General features: G+C 45.9%; 1 protein-coding gene across 1 annotated transcript in view; it reads left to right on the top strand.

Annotated features, from left to right (window-relative positions):
• LOC120936080 (galactoside alpha-(1,2)-fucosyltransferase 2-like) overlaps window positions 1–19,247 on the top strand; it is a 185,001-nt gene that overhangs the window by 111,380 nt on the left and 54,374 nt on the right. The window lies entirely within an intron of this gene.

Genomic DNA, 19,247 nt, shown 5'->3' on the forward strand with positions numbered 1-19,247 from the left:
AATGTTGTTCCCTTGAGGCCCCGTACACACGACCGAGTTTCTCGGCAGAATTCAGCCAGAAACTCGATTGGAGCCGTATTCTGCCGAGAAACCCGGTCGTGTGTACACTTTTGGCCGAGGAAGCCGACGAGGAACTCGTCGAGCCAAATAGAGAACATGTTCTCTATTTCCTCGTTAGTCAATGGGGAAACTTGGCTCGCCGAGATCCTCGGCGGCTTCACAAGGAACTCGACGAGCAAAACGATGTGTTTTGCCCGTCGAGTTCCTCGGACGTGTGTACGGGCCTCAGTATGTTATATAATGTAGAAAATAAAAATGCCAGAACAATAAAAACACCACAAAAGTAACCCTTTTTGATAAGGGGAGACCAAGGTGATGTTGTCTTTTGCACCAATTTTTTAAAACAAATAAACATACTAGCATTGAGGTGCTTAGCCTTTAAAACATATCCATTGAAGCCAAGTACAAATCTTCCATTATTAATGGAAGTACAGTAGGTTTCCTGGAGTATGAAATTATATTTCACTGAAATTACATTGCACAATAGCTAAATGCCATGGATAAATCTAAAACATTTAACTCTCCCCCAAAACAATCACATTGGTGATCAGGGGCATTTTAATCCTCCCTCCCAAAGAACCCTCCTATCATTTCTAGTTAGCGGCATTCAAAAAGAAACACACAGTCCACCACAGGTGATCAGGAGCATTTTACACCGCTAAACACAAACGCAAACTGAACGGGGGGTGTTCGGCTCATCCCTAATCAGAACCCCCAAACATCGTATATTTTTTTTAGCAGACATCATAGGGAATAAAATGGCGGTCATTGCGCGGTATTTGCGCAATAATTTTTCAAACACCTTTTTTTGGGAAGAAAAAAAAAGGTTTCATGAATTTAAAAATAACAAAACAGTAAAGTTAGCCCAATTTTTTTGTATAATGTGAAATTTAATGTTACGCAGAGTAAATAGATACCTAACATGTCACGCTTTAAAATTGCGCACACTCATGGAATGGCGCGAAACTTTGGTACTTAAAAATCTCCATAGGCAACACTTAAATTTTTTTTACAGGTTACTATTTTCGAGTTAGAGGAGATCTAGTGCTAGAATTGTTGCACGCGCTCTAACGCACGCGACGATACCTCACATGTGAGGTTTGAACGGCGTTTACATATGTGGGCGGGACTTGCATGCATGTTCGCTTCTGCGCGCGAGCTACCGGGGATAGGGGCATTTTAAATTTTATTTTTATTTTCATTTTATTTTACTTAATTTTTTTTTTTTTTTTACACTTTTTTTTTTTTTTTTTTTTACACTTTTATTCCTATTACAAGGAATGTAAACATCCCTTGTAATAGGAATCAGTGTGACAGGTCCTCTTTATGGAGAGATGTGGGGTCAATAAGACCCCACATCTCTCCTCCAGGCTTACAAGCATGAAATCGGTAAAAACATTCACCGATCTCACACCGACAGCCACGATTGCGGCTTTGTTTACTTCCGAGTACCGGGCGTGACGTCATAACATCGCGCCCGGGCCTCCGACGGTCATAGAGATGACTGGTGACCAAGTAGGCATACATTTTTCAATTGAGTGATTAACTCGTCTCCGTATCTTTTCCAAAGATTTATTCTCTGAAAAAGATAACCAGATCAGACGAGGAATCATCTCTGAAAAAATTATTCTGGTACCGGGAAAAAGTAAATGAATACGCTGCAAATCATTTTTAATCATGAAAATTAGGTCTAACGTTGAACTTTTTCCTACATCATTCCCTCCAAGGTGAATTATTAAAATATCTGGGTAAGGTAAAATATGAGATAGCAAAGAAATATGATTAAAAAGATTGTTCCACCGGAGGCCATGAATACCTTTCCAGAAGACTTTAAAAGAATCAGGGGGTAAAGAAAGATTAGCAGAATAGCAACGTTGACATGCCCTTTTGTGCGCCCAGTGAACAAATGAATGTCCAATGATCCAGACGGAAGATACTGAACCTAGAATCAGAGAGATAGATTAGGGCGAATATATATATATTAAACCTCTTAGATTCCCATCTACCCAGACTCTTGATTACTGAATCATTAAGACCCATTCTAGCAGCTTCCGTGTCAGCTCCGATATGGAAAGAATGAGAGGAAAATTTTAAATGACCAAGATCTAATGAAACCAAACAGCGCTGAAATATGGTAGAAAATTGAAACTTTGTCAATGGAGAAAAATCAAGATGAACTAGAAAATTACCCCCACAGGAAGGCCTAACTGAAATATACTTGGCCAAAATTATATAAGGGCAAATAATAGGTTCTCAGCAAGCATGCAGAGTAAGCCAATGACCTCTGCCAAAAAACGTCTGTTTTTGACTTGCTAATAAAAACCTGAACTTTTCCTTGCGAGATGCAAACTTCTCCCACTTGCAAACCAGAATTACCTTTTTTTTTTAACATTCATCTTTTATTGAAAAGAAAAAGAAGAGATCCAGAAACAGATTACATAGCATGTCATATGCAAGTACAGGTGTATCAGTAAACAGCGTGATACCGTGTGTACATGAGCCAAAAGATTTACAGAATAGACACAATATAAGCAGATCAGCAGCTCAAAGGTCTTGACTTAGACAACTTATTCTTACCCTAAAGGGTCTAATTACAAGCAAAATAATTATTTTCTGAGCCCTGGCCTAGTTCACCTTCAAAGTTTTCATTTAAAAGGTTAACAACAATATTTCGGCCTAAGGTTGTGACGGTTCGGCAGTATACGTTGCACATGAGACCATGTATGAAGAGGAGTAGAAAGAGGGGAGAAGACAGGGGAGAGGTAAGTGAATAGGAACAGTAAGGGCCTCATATATGACTCAGGTGAGGAGGGAGGGAGGGGGGGATTGCACGCCACCACGCCAACACCTGCTCTCTAATTAGAGATGCGTGGGGGAGAGGTATCGGAGAATTGGACCACCTCTGAGGCGAACCGTCTCTTATTCAAGGGTTTTGCATGATATCGTCATATTCCTGTGAGTATCGGAAAACGATCCAAGGTCTCCAAATAGTTTGGAAGGCCTCGACTCTGCTATGTTCCTGTGCCACAGCGTCCTCCATTTCCCACATGTCTCTAACTCTTTTGAGCCATTCAATCACTGTGGGTACTGTAGTTGTTCTCCAATAGATGGGAACTAACGACCTGGCTGCATTAATCAGGTGTTTGGTCAATGAGTGTTTGTAAACCTGTAAGGCAAGGTGGTTGATATGTAACAGGCAACAAGCTGCGTCCAGCGACAACTTAGTTTCTGTGATCTTTTTGATCAGTCGTGTGATCTTGTCCCAAAAGGGCAGAATCAGTGGGCACTCCCACCAAATGTGGAGAAGAGTGCCTCTCGCCTTCTGGCACCTCCAACACGTCGGAGGGTTTTGAGGATTCCACTTGTGGAGTTTGTCCGGGGTGTTGTACCAGTGTGTCAGCAGCTTGTAGCCTGTTTCCTGGACAAGTGTACTTATGGAACCTTTATGTGCTAATATACACGCATACCTCCATTGTTTGTCCGTGAATGTCCTCCCCAGCTCCTCCGACCATCTCCTCCTATAATCATCCGCTCCTCCGCATTCAGCCAGTTGCAGCCAGCTATATGAGACCGATGTAGCTTTCTCTAGGGGGTTTCCATCCAGGCATGTCGTCTCCAAGTCGGTCAATGGTCTGCGGAAGTCCTGTGAGTGTCTTTGTCTAGTAAGGTAATCTCTTAATTGGAAGTATGACCACCACTTCAGTCGTGGGAGACCATTTCCGCCCTGCAGTGCCAGAAGGTCTTTAATTTTATCTCCTGAAAAACAGTCTTTCGCGAGTAAGGGGATGTCACTATGCTCTGGTTGGAACAAGTCATTGTCCTCTCCCGGAGGGAAGTCAGTGTTACCCATCAAGGGTGTCAAAGGACCCCCGGGCGTGGTAATCTTTCCCCTTTTAGCAATGTCATGTAGAATGCCCAGTGTGGTTCTTGTAGTAGGTTGTATCTCAGAGGTGGCTTTAAATTTAGGCCTGGGTGACCACGGGGAAAACCTCAGTGGACGCAGAAATAGGGATTCCTCCAAAGACACCCATGCCTTTGAACGCCTATGGCAGTGCCAATCAATTACCCTGGCTATATGAGATGCGTAATAATAATGTTTAAAGTTAGGTAGCCCAATCCCGCCCGCATCTTTGGGCCTGAACAGCCAAGACAATTTAATTCTGGGTTTACGATGATTCCAAATGAACCTTGAAATGGTAGAGTTCATCAAGCGAAAGAAGTGTGCTGGGATTTTTATGGGTAGTGTCCTGAAAAGGTATAGGAACCTAGGCAAGACCACCATTTTGACAATGGAAGCGCGTCCAAACCAAGAAAAGCAGCCCACTCGCCACCTCTCAAGGTCGGCTGCGCATTCCTTCAGTAGGGGCGGGAAGTTCGAGTCGTAAATGTGTTGCAAGTGTGGGGTTAAGTGGGTTCCTAAGTATTTGATAGCTTTATCCTCCCACCTAAATTTAGATTCTGCTTTAGTGTGGGTCAGCTGGTCGAAAGGTAACGATATGTTTATGGCCTCGGATTTGGAGTAATTTATTTTTAAATTGGATAGGTATCCAAAACGAGTGAACTCTTCTAGGAGATTAGGTATACTGGTCGTAGGGTCCGTTAAAAAGAATAGGAGGTCATCCGCGTAGGCCGCCACCTTGAACTCCCTCCCCCGTATCTCAAATCCCCTAACTGCGCCATTCAGATTTACAGTTCTAATGAAGGGTTCAAGGGCCAGAATGAACAGTAGCGGGGAGAGGGGGCAGCCCTGTCTGGTGCCATTGCGGATGTGAACTGTATCTGATAGGGTCCCGTTTATTTTGAGTTTCGCCGTAGGGTTACAATACAGGGCAAAGATCCACGACAGCATGCATGGGCCAAGCCCTATGTGTTCGCAAACCGCCCTCAGGAAGTCCCATGCCACCCTATCAAAGGCCTTCTCCGCGTCGGTAGACAGGAGAAGGCCTTCGATGTTCTCGTCTCGTGCTGCCTGTATAAGGAGCAGGGCTTTGGTTACGTTGTCCTTTGCCTCCCTACCCGGGACAAATCCTACCTGATCCAGCCCTATCAAATTCGACAGGAGCGGGCTCAGGCGCAGCGCGAGGATTTTTGCGAACAATTTGGCATCAATGTTTAGGAGGGAGATGGGCCTGTAGCTGGCGCAGTCCATGGGGTCCTTGCCAGGTTTGGGGATTATGGCAACTTGAGCTGACAGAAACGCGGTCGGGATATCTTTGGGCGTAGACATGGAGTTCAAGGCAGCGGCCAACGGTGTAGTCAGTACATCGGTAAAAGTCTTATAGTATATGGCCGTATAGCCGTCTGGGCCTGGGCTTTTCCCATTCTTCAGTGATTTAATAGCTCGGGTAATCTCCTCACAAGTTATTGGTGCTTCTAACAGTGATACATCAGCGGTCGTTATGGTGGGCAGTCTACTGTTAGTCAGGTAGTCTTGGATAATTTGAGCCTTGTCTCCTGCCATGTCCTTGGGCCTATGTTGGGGGGGCAAGTCGTAGAGTTTGGAGTAGAATTCGTGAAAACGAGAGGCAATGGCCTTCGTAGTCTTGTCAATTTTCCCATCCCCGCGTCTAATGCCTGCGATGTCATTGGCGAAAGTGTGCTCTCTCAAAGCCCTGGCCAGAAGTTTGCCTGACTTATTGCCCGACTCGAAGTATATTTTTTTTTTGAAGAACAGCATTCGCCTCGACTTTGAGTCGAACAGGTGCTGCAACTCCTTCCTGGCCTCCAGCAACTCCCCCGCCGATTTTACCGTGAGCGATTGTTTATGCTGAGACTCTAAGGAGCGGATCAAAGCCGACAGCCTCGAGATCTCCCGTTCTCTGTCTTTCTTTCGCTTAGAGCCCATTCTAATCAGTTCCCCTCTCAGTGTGCACTTGTGAGCTTCCCAAACCATGAGCGGATCTGCTCCTGGAATGGAATTGTGCATGAAAAATTCTTTCAAAGAGCCAGTGAGGGAGGCGAGAAGATCCGGGTCTGTTAGGAGGGAGGCGTTAAGCCTCCACGTGGGTTGTTTCGGGGGCATGGACAACAAATTCAGGCCCAATGAAACCGGGGCATGATCCGAGATCGATTGGATCCCTATGTGTGCTGCCTCAACTGAGGATAAATTCCTCTGGGAAATGAAAAGATAGTCCAATCTGGCATATCTAGCATGGGGAATCGAATAATGAGTAAAGTCGCGGCCCTCAGGATTGAGAAAACGCCAAGTGTCTACCAGTTGCAGCCCCTGAAGAGCGGATTTAATTCTTTTAAGTATTTTGTAAGTGATACAGGATTTACCATTTGAGGTATCCGTCAGTGGGTTAAGCGGGAGGTTAAAATCACCGCCCAGTATGAGACAGCCCGAAGAGAATCCCTGAAGTTCCCTGGTTATCCGGTTACAAAATGAGGCATGTTCTCTATTGGGGAAGTATACATTAGCTAGGGTCACCGGAGTGGACCCATATGTCCCCTTCAAAAATAGGAACCTACCTCCGGGGTCACATTTCTGTTCCGTCAAATGAAAAGGTGCGTTCTTACTCACCAATATTGATACTCCTTTTGACTTGGAGTCACTATTGGTTGCATGAAATGCCCTTGTAAAGTATGCGTCCGTCAATTTGGGTGCATGGTGCGTCTTGAAATGTGTTTCCTGGATAAACACGAACTGGGGCCTACCTTTTTTCAGTTCACGCAGAAGAGTGGAGCGGCGTTCCGGGATATTCAGACCCCTAATGTTGTGTGAGATCACGGTCGGTGCCTTTCCTAGCGAGGAGAAGGCCATTGGAGCGGGTCAGGAGGAGACGGTTCAGGAGGTTAGCTGTGTTGGCAAACAGAGACAGAATCAGGTTAATGCAGATATAATGTACAGTGGTCGGCAGTGGCCAGGTCAATCCCCCCCCCTGAGGTCACCGGTCGGGGTCGAGGAGAGGAAGGGTAAGAGGGGAGAGTTGGGTATAGAGGGGGCAAGAAGAAAGAGATAGAGAGGATAAAACAGTAAGAGAGGAAGAGAAGCAGGGAGCCGTACTTGTACGGCGTGGAGCAAGATAAGATATGGGTACGTCCCCTGAGTGGGTCACCCCACCCAGGAGTGTGTAACTCCTATGTGTCTAGTGTCGCCTGTGTCCTTAAAAACCAGGAGCACGGGGACACTTTGTGGGGTTATAGGGAGGCACTTGAGGAGACGGTAGATTTCCACCTGAGATACAATCCAACAGGGATTGCAAATAGCAGGAAAGAACTCAAACAAAGAGAGGGTGAATGACCGCATCACTGGCAGCCGCACATGTAAAAACAGAAAAAAAAAAATGTGGGTCTGGGGCCTTCATAAAACAGCAAGGGGATTTATACATCCTACTCAATAATAAACTTTCTGGCCCTCAGACTGAGCTTAGTTCACACCCGACCTGGGTATTCGGAAAAAGGTAAAATAAAATAAAAAATAAAAATAAAAGCAAAAGACAGGACATCTTATAGACTGATACTTATCATTTACCATACAATGAGAGCTATGTAGAGGCTCTTCATAAGAGGGAGTGCTTGAATAAAATAAGGGAATAATAATAAAAAAAAAGGAGAGAAAAAAAAATGAAAAACAATCACATAAGTTCACTTAGAGACACTTCCTTGGTGAGGAAACATCTGCAAACTGGATGCAGGAAGAACGCTGCAGAACGCTGTTCTCGGGCAAAGAGCTTCCAGTATATCCTCTTGTGATTACAGTCCATATGGTAGGACAAGCATTCGCGTCTCCCGAGGATGATGATGGATGGGGGGGGGGGATGGGGGTGGGGGGGGGGTTTAGTAGTCCGAGTCCCCATAGGCTGTGTAGATAAAACACTGTCAGTTCACAGTAGAATTCAGCATGCGTCGAAAGGCAGAAAAAAGAAAAACAATAAGCAAGAAAAAAATGGGAGATCAAAATTGGAAAGTCAAGAAGAGGCAGGAGGCCCGATGTGACTCGGGAAGGCCCCAACAGGATCAATCATCGTCATATTCTGGGTCAGGGACAGCTGGACGTCTCGGGGTCTCAATCCTGGAGCTGCCCGCCCGATTCTGCTTCTGCCGTTTGGCCTGCCGCTTCTCAGGCGTGGATTGCGGTGACCTGAGATGGACCGGAGGTAGGACAGGGTGCAGAAATTCGGCGTACCAGTCAGGGAGATCTGTCGGTTCCAGGTCTAGTGCAGAGCAGAAGTCTGGCAGGTCGGCCGGTGTACGGAGGACTTGTAGCTGGCCATTCAGGGTAACCGCCAGAGCAAATGGGAAACGCCATGAGTAGCGAATGTCCTTGTTCCGCAGCTTTTCCAGCAGGGGGCGCAGCGCACGCCTGTTTTTTAGAGTTATCTGGGAGAGGTCCTGGAACAGCATTATGTTTTCCCCATTGAAGGCAATGTGGTCATTTCTCCTAGCCTTTCTCATAATTTCATCTTTCAGGGCAAAGCTTTGAAAGCAACAAATTATGTCTCTCGGTGGGGCGTTGTCTGGTCCTCGCGGTCGAAGGGCTCTGTGCGCCCGTACAAAGTCTATTGCCGTGTCCTCCTGTCTTTCTAATAAACTGTTGAAGACCCTCTGTAACGCCGGTATTATCTGGTCGTGGCCCACTGATTCAGGTATCCCCCTTACACGCACGTTACACCTGCGCCCCCTGTTATCCAAATCTTCTATGTGTCTATTCATTTCTATTAGGTGCAGGGCCTGAGCAAGCGAGGTCCTCTCAAGCTTGTGTATGGCTTTGTCCCTTTGTTTTCCAGCGGTCTCAGCAGTGGCCATTTTATCATTTATCAGTGATCGCTGCTGAGAAGGTGGACTTAATGTCTGCGGCGATCACTGACATGTCAGCAAAAGTTAGGGGGAGATCCGATCTCTTCTTACCCCTGTCCAAGTCCTCAGCGGCCGACTGCGAGTCCTCACTGAACTCTTCCTGGTGGTGCGACGGCGCCATCTTGGATTTTGGGCTGTTAGCCTGGGCCGGAGTTTTACTTTTAAAAAGCTCCGTAATGTCCCTCGCCGAATGGGGTGCCGCTCCGCGGCGTGTGCGAGAGTGAGGGGTGTTGTGGAGCTTCTTCCCGGGCATCGGGGTGCCGGTGGTCGGGTGGAGAGCAGTGTACGGCTGCCTATGCCAGCGGAGCTCCCTCAGTGTGCGGCCGTCTTCATCGCGTGCCAAGCCACGCCCCCCAGAATTACCTTTTTTATTGTTTGGAACTAGCTCCGATATACGAAGAGCTGCAAAGAAAATTAGCACGAAAGCTGTCTGGAAGAGTAATGATTCAAATTCTGAACAACATACTTTAGTAGTAGCTAAACAAATACTTTTTAAAATCTCTATTGAGATGGGCCTGCGTGTATCTGGCGTAAAGGTCTGCCTTCTATAACCCTTTAAAACTTGTCGTACTGAAAATAAACTGTTACAAGCTGGTAAATTATGCAACTTTAGGAAAAAAGAAATCCCAGCCAAACTCTTGTTAATGTGGTGAAAGGATGATTTTTGTTGCATAAGGGAACAAAGAAATGCAAGGACTGTCTGTTCAGTAGGTGAAAAACCAGATAAATCTATTTCCTCATTGAACAACAGCCACTTTCTCCATGCGACCGAATAATCGATCCATATCAGATTACTTTTTCCAGCGACATGCTTTGCTTTTACCCAGATGTTAAGTTTTAGACATAATAAAACGAAATATCTTAGTAACTCTATTACAAAAATGGATTTAGAAGAAAGACAATTCAGTACGAAAATAACGCCTTTATTGTCTGAATGAACCAAAATTCTTTTATTGGCAAAAATGTTTCCCCACAGTTCAAAGGCTACTACTATAGGGAATAATTCAAGTAAAACTATGTTCTTAGTTGCATTATTGGCCACCCAAAAAGGAGGCCAATGACCACAGCACCAATGGGTGCTCCAAATTGCAGCAAAACCGTGTTCTCCCGCTGCGTCAGTGTAAAGGTCCATGTCAGCTGAAAAAACAAAATCTTCCTGAAAAAAGGTACGGCCATTGTAATCTAATAAAAACGGAGACCAAACCAAAAGGTCATCTTTTAGCTCGGAAGTAATGCGAATATGAAAAAAAGGAGATTTAAATCCAGACATTGCCATAGACAACCTTCTGGAAAAAATCCTGCCAACCGGCATGACCCTAGTGGCAAAAGCCAATAACCCCAAAAAAGACTGAAGTTCCTTTAACAAGACCTTTTTTCCTCTTGGAAAAAGAAAAATCAAACTTTGAATTTTACTTATTTTAGCTACAGGGAGTTGATACTGACATAGCATGGTATCAATGGTGATACCCAAGAACTCTATGACCGTAACTGGAAAAAATGTTTTTTCAGTGGCAATAGGAACGCCGAAATATTGAGAGATATTTAAAAATAATTCCAATAATAAACAACAAACAGGAGAATTTGGCGGACCAACAAAAAGAAAATCATCTAGGTAATGAATGACTCCGTCGCAACCCGACTCGTGGGTGATGACCCATTGCAAAAACGTGGCGAAAGTTTCAAAATATCTACACGATAGGGAACAGCCCATGGGTAGGCACATGCCAAAGAATTTTTTTTCTTCAAAACAGAAACCTAACGAATTAAAGGATTCAGTGGAAATAGGCAATAATCTGAAGGCAGATTTGATATCAGATTTTGCTAATAAGGCCCTTTTACCGAATTTTTTAATAAGTATTATTGTGTCATCAAAACTTGCATATGAAACGGAGGCTAAGGAATCATCAATCTCATCGTTTAATGAATCACCCTTTGGATACGAAAGGTGATGTATCAAACAATATGAGTTAGGCTCCTTTTTTGGCACAACACCCAAAGGAGAAATACGAAAATTTGCAAAGGGAGGAGAAACAAAAGGACCTGCAACCCCACCGGCTGCTATTTATTTTATTAATTTCTCCCTTACCACCTGGCTATGCATCATGACAGATTTTAAATTGCTTACCATAGTACAACCGACTCCTGAGAACACTGGTAACTCAAAACCTGAGGAAAAACCTTTAATTAAAACCTCCGTCTTCTCCCTGTCTGGGTACAGCATTAGCCAAGGGTGCATTTTTTCCAGCTTCACTGGCGTGCAAGCTTTTGGAATTATCCCTGTTTTGTGTATGTGGGTAGTTCCTTTTAAAGCATTTTGTAACTGGGTGAGTCCCAAAACAAAAGGAGCACTCATGCTTGTAACGGCATGAGGTCGACCACTTGCACTGGGACTCGTTGTAAGTGTAACAAAAACCTTTTTTGTAAACTGACGCACTATTTTGACTTACTGGTGATTGTCTTGCAAAAACCGGTTTCTGTGGAAGAATTAAATTCAGCCATAAGCCGACGTCTTTCATATCCCACTTTAAATTGGGATAAACCGACATTTTTTGGTGGAAAGATTCATCATAATTAAACCAACCATATCCGCCAAAACTCCGGTAGGCTTCCAAAATATTTTCCAGATGCTAGAATAAACCACAACATTTATCAGGGAATTTTTCACCCATAATAGCAGAATAAATACAAAATGCTTGAAGCCAATTATGAAAAGTTTTTGGAACTGTGCGACGTCTATCGTCAGAAACCTCCTCTAATTTTTTATCAATCTTGCCAGAAAATTCTTTGCCAGGCAGTAAAGTTAACAAATCAATAAAATCGCATGGCAAGGGCTCTTTAAAACAAATTTCCGGGACTTGTGCTGGGACTGGCAAAGAATAAATGGGATCCTGCAAAGAATGAATATTAGAAATGCTAGGAGCCTGAGAAGGGATAGCCTGACTAGTCCAAACACTAGCTGGTGACACTTGAGACTGTAATTGATTATTAATAACATCCTGTAATTTGTTAATAGAAACTAACAATTGATTTAACATTGAATGGCCAGCAGACTCACCATCTACAGAGGACGCTGCTGCCACCTGTGGTGAAAATGTAGTACTCAAGCTCTGCTGTGAGAGCTTGTTGCTTTTGCAGATGAATCCGACCGTTGCTGAGCCATCACCTCATCCAGCCTATTCTGCCTGGAGACTGGTGACACTGAGGATTCCTCCAATGCTGAGGGAACCTAAAAAGGAAACAGACAAGGCCTCTCCTCTGCTTGAGATTGACGGGCTCTACCCCGCCCTGTAGTGACGCACACAGGGGAGGGAGAGGCCGACCTCTTCTGCTTCTTCTGTATCCGGAGACTGCTGCGTTGAGGCGTGACGCTGGCTGACCCCAGATGACTGGCTTCCTCCTCCGTTCGGGACACAGACGCTTTCGCCGGGCGCTAGGACGGCTGGCTCCTAGGAGACCTGTGGGGAAGTTTTTTTAAACCAACTTAAGACCATATTTAAATATTATTATTTTTTTTTTATTATTTATTTATTCTGACAGAAGTGCAGGGACATAGGGCCAAATCCTCAGCCAGGCGGCGTAACTTAACTTTCAGCAGTTAAGTTACACTGACTTAAAGTTTTTACCTAAGTGCCTGATCCACAAAGCACTTACGTAAAAATTTCAAGCCGTGTAAGTTAAGTGCCGCCGTCGTAAGGCGTTCCTCCTCTCCGGGGGGCGTTTACAATTTAAATGAGGCGCGCTCCCGCGCCGGCCGTACTGCGCATGCGTGTGACGTCATTTTCCCGACGTGCATCGCGCGAACGTAATTGACGCCGGGCGGCTTTGTGGATTGCGACGGGACACTAAAGTTGCGACGGGTGAAAACAAAGACGCGCCGGGAAAACAAATAATTAAAAAAAAAATGACAGCGTCGCTCAGCATGCATTCCTGAGGGAGAACTCCATGCCAATTTTCAAAGAAAAAACCGGCATGGGTTCCCCCCCCAGGAGCATACCAGGCCCTTAGGTCTGGTATGGGTTGTAAGGAGACCCCCCCTACGCCGAAAAATCGACGTAGGGGGTCCCCCTACAATCCATACCAGACCCGTATCCAAAGCACGCTACCCGGCCGGTCAGGAATGGGAGTGGGGACGAGCGAGCGCCCCCCCCCCCTCCTGAGCCGTGCCAGGCCGCATGCCCTCAACATGGGGGGGTTGGGTGCTCTGGGGCAGGGGGGCGCACTGCGGGCCCCCCCACCCCAGAGCACCCTGTCCCCATGTTGATGAGGACAGGACCTCTTCCCGACAACCCTTGCCGTTGGTTGTCGGGGTATGCGGGCGGGGGCTTATCGGAATCTGGGAGTCCCCTTTAATAAGGGGGCCCCCAGATACCGGCCCCCCACCCTAAGTGAATGGATATGGGGTACATCGTACCCCTATCCATTCACCTGGAGGCAAAAAGTAAAAGTTAATAAACACACAACACAAGGCTTTTTAAAATAATTTATTATTCTGCTCCGGATGCCCCCCCTGTCTTCGTTATTAGCTCAATTACCAGGGGGGGCTTCTTCTTCCACTCTCCGGGGGTCTTCTCCGTTCTCCGGGGGGGGTTTCTTCTTCCGCTCTCCGGGGGGGCTTCTCCGGACTCCGGGGGGCTTCTTCCATCTTCTCCCCTCTTCCGCTGTTGACTCGGCGAACCCCGGTTCTTCTGCAGCTCTCCGGTGCCTTCTTCTTCAGCGCTGGCTGCCTGCTATGTTTGTGTGTTAGCTCAATTAGTAACAGGCAGCCGGCGCGGTCTTCTGTGACGTCATCTTCTCTTCTGTTCTTCTCCCCTCTTCCGATGTTGACTCGTCGCCTGTTGTCGCTGTAATGATGGAAGCGCGCCTTGCATCACATTTATATAGGCATCACCGTCCCATCATGCTCCGGCAGGTACCCACGTGGTGGGTGCCTACCCACGTGCACCCACCACGTGGGTACCTACCGGAGCATGATGGGACGGTGATGCCTATATAAATGTGATGCAAGGCGCGCTTCCATCATTACAGCGACAACAGGCGACGAGTCAACATCGGAAGAGGGGAGAAGAACAGAAGAGAAGATGACGTCACAGAAGACCGCGCCGGCTGCCTGTTACTAATTGAGCTAACACACAAACATAGCAGGCAGCCAGCGCTGAAGAAGAAGGCACCGGAGAGCTGCAGAAGAACCGGGGTTCGCCGAGTCAACAGCGGAAGAGGGGAGAAGATGGAAGAAGCCCCCTGGAGTCCGGAGAAGCCCCCCCCCCGGAGAGCGGAAGAAGAAACCCCCCCGGAGAACGGAGAAGACCCCCGGAGAGTGGAAGAAGAAGCCCCCCTGGTAATTGAGCTAATAACGAAGACAGGGGGGGCATCCGGAGCAGAATAATAAATTATTTTAAAAAGCCTTGTGTTGTGTGTTTATTAACTTTTACTTTTTGCCTCCAGGTGAATGGATAGGGGTACGATGTACCCCATATCCATTCACTTAGGGTGGGGGGCCGGTATCTGGGGGCCCCCTTATTAAAGGGGACTCCCAGATTCCGATAAGCCCCCGCCCGCATACCCCGACAACCAACGGCAAGGGTTGTCGGAAAGAGGTCCTGTCCTCATCAACATGGGGACAGGGTGCTCTGGGGTGGGGGGGCCCGCAGTGCGCCCCCCTGCCCCAGAGCACCCAACCCCCCCCATGTTGAGGGCATGCGGCCTGGCACGGCTCAGGAGGGGGGGGGCGCTCGCTCGTCCCCACTCCCATTCCTGACCGGCCGGGTAGCGTGCTTTGGATACGGGTCTGGTATGGATTGTAGGGGGACCCCTACGTCGATTTTTCGGCGTAGGGGGGGTCTCCTTACAACCCATAACAGACCTAAGGGCCTGGTATGCTCCTGGGGGGGAACCCATGCCGGTTTGGAATTTACAAATTGCCGTGGAGTTCTCCCTCGGGAATGCATACCAAATGCCGTCGCTTGAATGGGCCTTTACAAGGTGTGACTAACTTTACACTTTGTAAAAGCAGCCCTAGTTTTACACCAGGCAAACTAACACTTACGGCGAAAAAACTAGGCACAAAAGCTTTGAGGATCGCCCTAAGTGCTAATTTGCATACTAGCAGAGGCATTTCGACTCGAAATGCCCCCAGTGGCGGATGCGGTACTGCATCCTAAGATCCGGCAGTGTAAGTCCCTTACAGATGTCGGATCTTCTGCCTAACTTAGGAAAACTGCTTCTGAGGATCAGTTCCAAAGTTAGAACCAGAGATACGACGGCTTACGCCGGAGTATCTCTTTTGTGGATTTGCCCCATGGCTTTTATAGGAAGTTCATGGGAGGAGCAAAGGGTTTAAGGTTCAAGGCAAACAAGATTCAAAGCAAACAAGATTCAAGACAAGATCATTCAAGGAACTATACAAAGAGCTGTCCAGCATTCCAGGTGGCTCAGCAAGCATAGTCACTACCAGACACACCAGAGGTCCAAGGTTCAAGCCCAGGTCCTAACCATAAGTGAATATGCTTTTGGACTTTTTACAATAATACTTTAATTAATAAAGACCATTATTTGGGTAAGGGCGTATGTAGGGGGTTTGTATATGTTTATGAGTAATATGTTTTATGTCATGTATATTTCTTTATGAAGTATGTTGACATATTTTTTGTATTGTAAAAGTATATGAAAATGTGATAACATTTGATTGAAAAGAATGGGTTTGACTAATGGTAGAAACAAAAAGAATGGATTAGGGTAGTGGCATGAAAGAAGGCTGGATTAAGGTAATGGCAGGAAAGAAGGCTGGATTAAGGTAATGGCATGAAAGAAGGCCTAGTTAGTGTAAATCAAATAGGGATAGGGGAGAAGATGAAAGGAAACACCAAGACACAGGGAAAGGGAGGACAATGGGCAGGGAAAGGGAAGGGTGGGACAAGATACACAAGGAAAAGCACTCACATTAGCCACATCCGTATATAGTAGAAACAAGGAAAAAACACAATCACTAGAGTGAATAGTGGTCGGACTTTGAGGCAAGATGGAAGTATGTATAAAATATATTATTTATTACAAAAGTAGAAAAATACAACATTGATGAAAAGTAAGTAAAACCATCTAGATTAATAATTCATTAATAATAGACAAATCCTTTGAAGTCGCCTACGCGTTTCGCCATTGAGCTTCCTCAGGACGAGACAAGCTGGATTTTTTGGCAATATACAGATATTGTTTCATAATCTAGCACATCGTGGTAAATGTATTCATCCAGACTGTTCCGGGCATTCCTCAATAAATGCCGAGATGTCAGAAAATCGATTTATTGTTACTTCCAATTGTATCATAGAAAATATTGATCATCAATAGTCCTAGTTAATTACACCTATGGTGATAATCCCATGATGTCAAAGATTATGTACAACAAAAGAAAAACCGAACCGGGGGTATGGGGGCATTGCCGAGTAATCAGCAGAAGGTAATGAGCCCCATTCTAAGCAGTCCTGTAGTAAAAATACAGCTGGGGCAGATTTTCACGGAGTCAGATACAGGCAAAAATGTAGTATAGATCCAAACATAGTTTGAGTAGTCAACACTTTAGGACAGTAGAGTCCATGTAGCCAAATGCTCTGTGGCTGAAAATGTCCGCGTGTGCCCCAGGGTAGCAGCCTGTGCTGTGTACAGTTAGTGTAGTGGAATGCAAGAAATCTGGTTTATGCCCATTTCACACTGTACAACTTGTCCTGTGACTTGGGACTGAAAAGTCGTATGAGAAGTTGTTCCCCATGATTTCCAATGACAACCATTCATATCAGTGTAGCGGGGTCATACTATCAGGGACTATTTGATAGTTATGCATATCTAAATCCCTCGGGAGTTCCAGTCAAGTTGTATATATGTGTTTACTTTTTTTCCTAAAGAAATGCATTGTGGGATTTGAAGGATTAGGAGAAACGGACTCCATTGACATTAGTAGGAATAGACTACAGTACCCACAATGCATTGGCTTCCCAGAAAACATTGCAACCCTGCACAGCTTTATGGGGGAGGTTACTTAAAGGCAGGAAGGAGCCGAATTCTCTCTCTTGGGACCGGCACTCTTCCCTCTGCGGAACAGGGGAGAGCACTACAGCTAAGCAGTTAGGCCTGAAGCCTGAGAAGGAATCCATCTGGAGGCCAGCCATCCGGAGAGAGACAAGACCAAGTGCCTCCAGCCTGTGCTTCCAAGAGACCGGAGAAATTCACCAGCTGACGATCGTAGCAGTGGAGAGCCAGATACCGGAGACTGTGTGTTGCGGAGCGGTGACTGATCAGCGCGTTTTTCGTGAGGGACTCAGGCGGACTGAGCCTGCTCGGGTGAGAGGGCACTTGCCCAAGTTTTATATTACCTCAGCCTATTGACTAATAGCACTCCATAAACCAGAGCCACGTATTGTTCACTGATTTAGTTCAGAAGCCTACATCTGAAAAGTCACGCTAGCAGAGTTGACTGATACTGACTGGAGGATCGGTCCGGAGGATTTGTGTTTATCATACCCCTTTGACTGAGTCTAAATTTCTCTTGGATTACAAACAAGTTAAGTGCACCAACGTTTTGGTTCAGTTCCCTACTGGCTGTCAAGACAAGTCAAACTGTCCCGAGCATGGGACGCAACTGGGAAGAGGATGTTCAGATGTGAGTGAGAGGCGTGTGAGGGCTCCTCCCCTCTGAGCTCCCCCTGGCAAGGAACAGCAGGCTGTACGAGAGGATGGTTCCATACACCGCCGCAAACCCCAGGATGAAGGCGCCATTAGACAGGGGAGAGGACTGAGAGCTCCTGTACCCCCCACACACACAGTGTTTACTGGTCCTTTGGAGCTGCAGAGAGAGTCCTGGACGCAGCGGGCGGGCTCTCATCAGCGGGCTTCCATCCATCTCCTCGGCGGGCTTCCTCTCTCTCTCCGACCCCCCTCAGTGAAGGGAGAGCAAGCTGGAAAGGAGAAGAGAGACACATGCGGTCGGCGTGTGGGAGGTAAGCGGAGGAGATGAGGAGGAGCCTGAGCCTGAGCCAGTGAGGAAATTAATAGCCGTTAAAATCAATAGTGGTTAAATGGGCTGTGACATTCTGAACTGTGAACTATGATATAAGTGGGATGAAGTAAGGAACTGTTTTCTGAACTGTCTGAACTGTCTCTGAAGAGTTTTTAAGTTTCAAGTGAGTCTAGCAGGACATTATGATACTTGTAGTTCCTTACGCTGACAACTTTGCCTCGAATGACAATATTATCATCACAGCATTCTAGTTTTGTCTTGCAATATATTACAGCCTGAATGTTTTGGCATATCATAAAAAGAAAGTGACACGGATTCATAAAATAACTCAAACACGCTGTTAAAGATCCATCAAAAGTTTAAAAAAAAAAACATATAATAACATTGCAATGGTGGACTATATGTTTCCCACGCTGTGAGAGGCCAGCGGTGAATTCACTGGAGTGTCCTATGCTGGGATGTTGGGATATTGCAAAAGGTTAATTTAAAGGCATAGTGTATGGACAGTCACCTTTAACTATTAACTCAGTTACTTGTTGATCTAACCAACATTACTGTGATATTATACACAGAAGTTGAAAATCTTCCAGCTGCTTGGCTGAATGGAAGGGAGCTTTTAAGGTCAAAGCGCTTGGTAATTTGACTGACCATCTGTCTACTTGCAGAAACTTCTTGGAGGAAAGGAGAAAAAGAAAAGGAAAAAAGGTGTACCCCTGTTAAGGTGGAAGCTAGTCGCAGGCTTATGTTCGTTATTGAGCCACCAAATGGACTGACAGCATATGTGCATGTGAGGTGATATATGTACATATCAAAGCATTCCTTTTTTCTTCCCTCTCCTTTTTTTTTTGGTATTTGTAGACTGGCAGGTCGGTGCATCTGTACAGTATATCTGTACAAACCATTGCAGGGTCCATTTTTTTTGGATAAAGAGACTGGCTGACCTACCCATAAAAAGTGAAATAGACGGGTCCTTTAAAATACATTCATATACATAAGCTGAAACTTGTATATGCATTTGAATGCAGGTTGAAACAGGGGGTATCAGCGGAATGTCCACACGTCATCGCGCAGCTAAGCAACTATCAGGTAGTGGGAAGGGCCAGGCAAACGGGCTCAGAGCCTACTTAACTGTACAAAATATGGACCAAGGTGGTACAATAAAAAGGACATTGGGGCATGAGGGGACGAAGCAGGGCTCCCCAGATCCAAAAAGTGGAGTAAAAGTGACAGGACGGGACCCCCTAGTCCAGGGATATGAGTCCGGACGGGGTTGCAAGGCTTTGAACGGACATGACACCCATATGTATATATGGTGGTTTATATGTTATTTGTGGGGTTATTAAATTCAGAACTGTGTTTTTTTTTTCTTTCATTTTTTTTTTTG

This window comes from Rana temporaria, chromosome 4, assembly GCF_905171775.1.
Source record: "Rana temporaria chromosome 4, aRanTem1.1, whole genome shotgun sequence".
NCBI classification, from domain to species: Eukaryota; Metazoa; Chordata; class Amphibia; order Anura; family Ranidae; genus Rana; species Rana temporaria.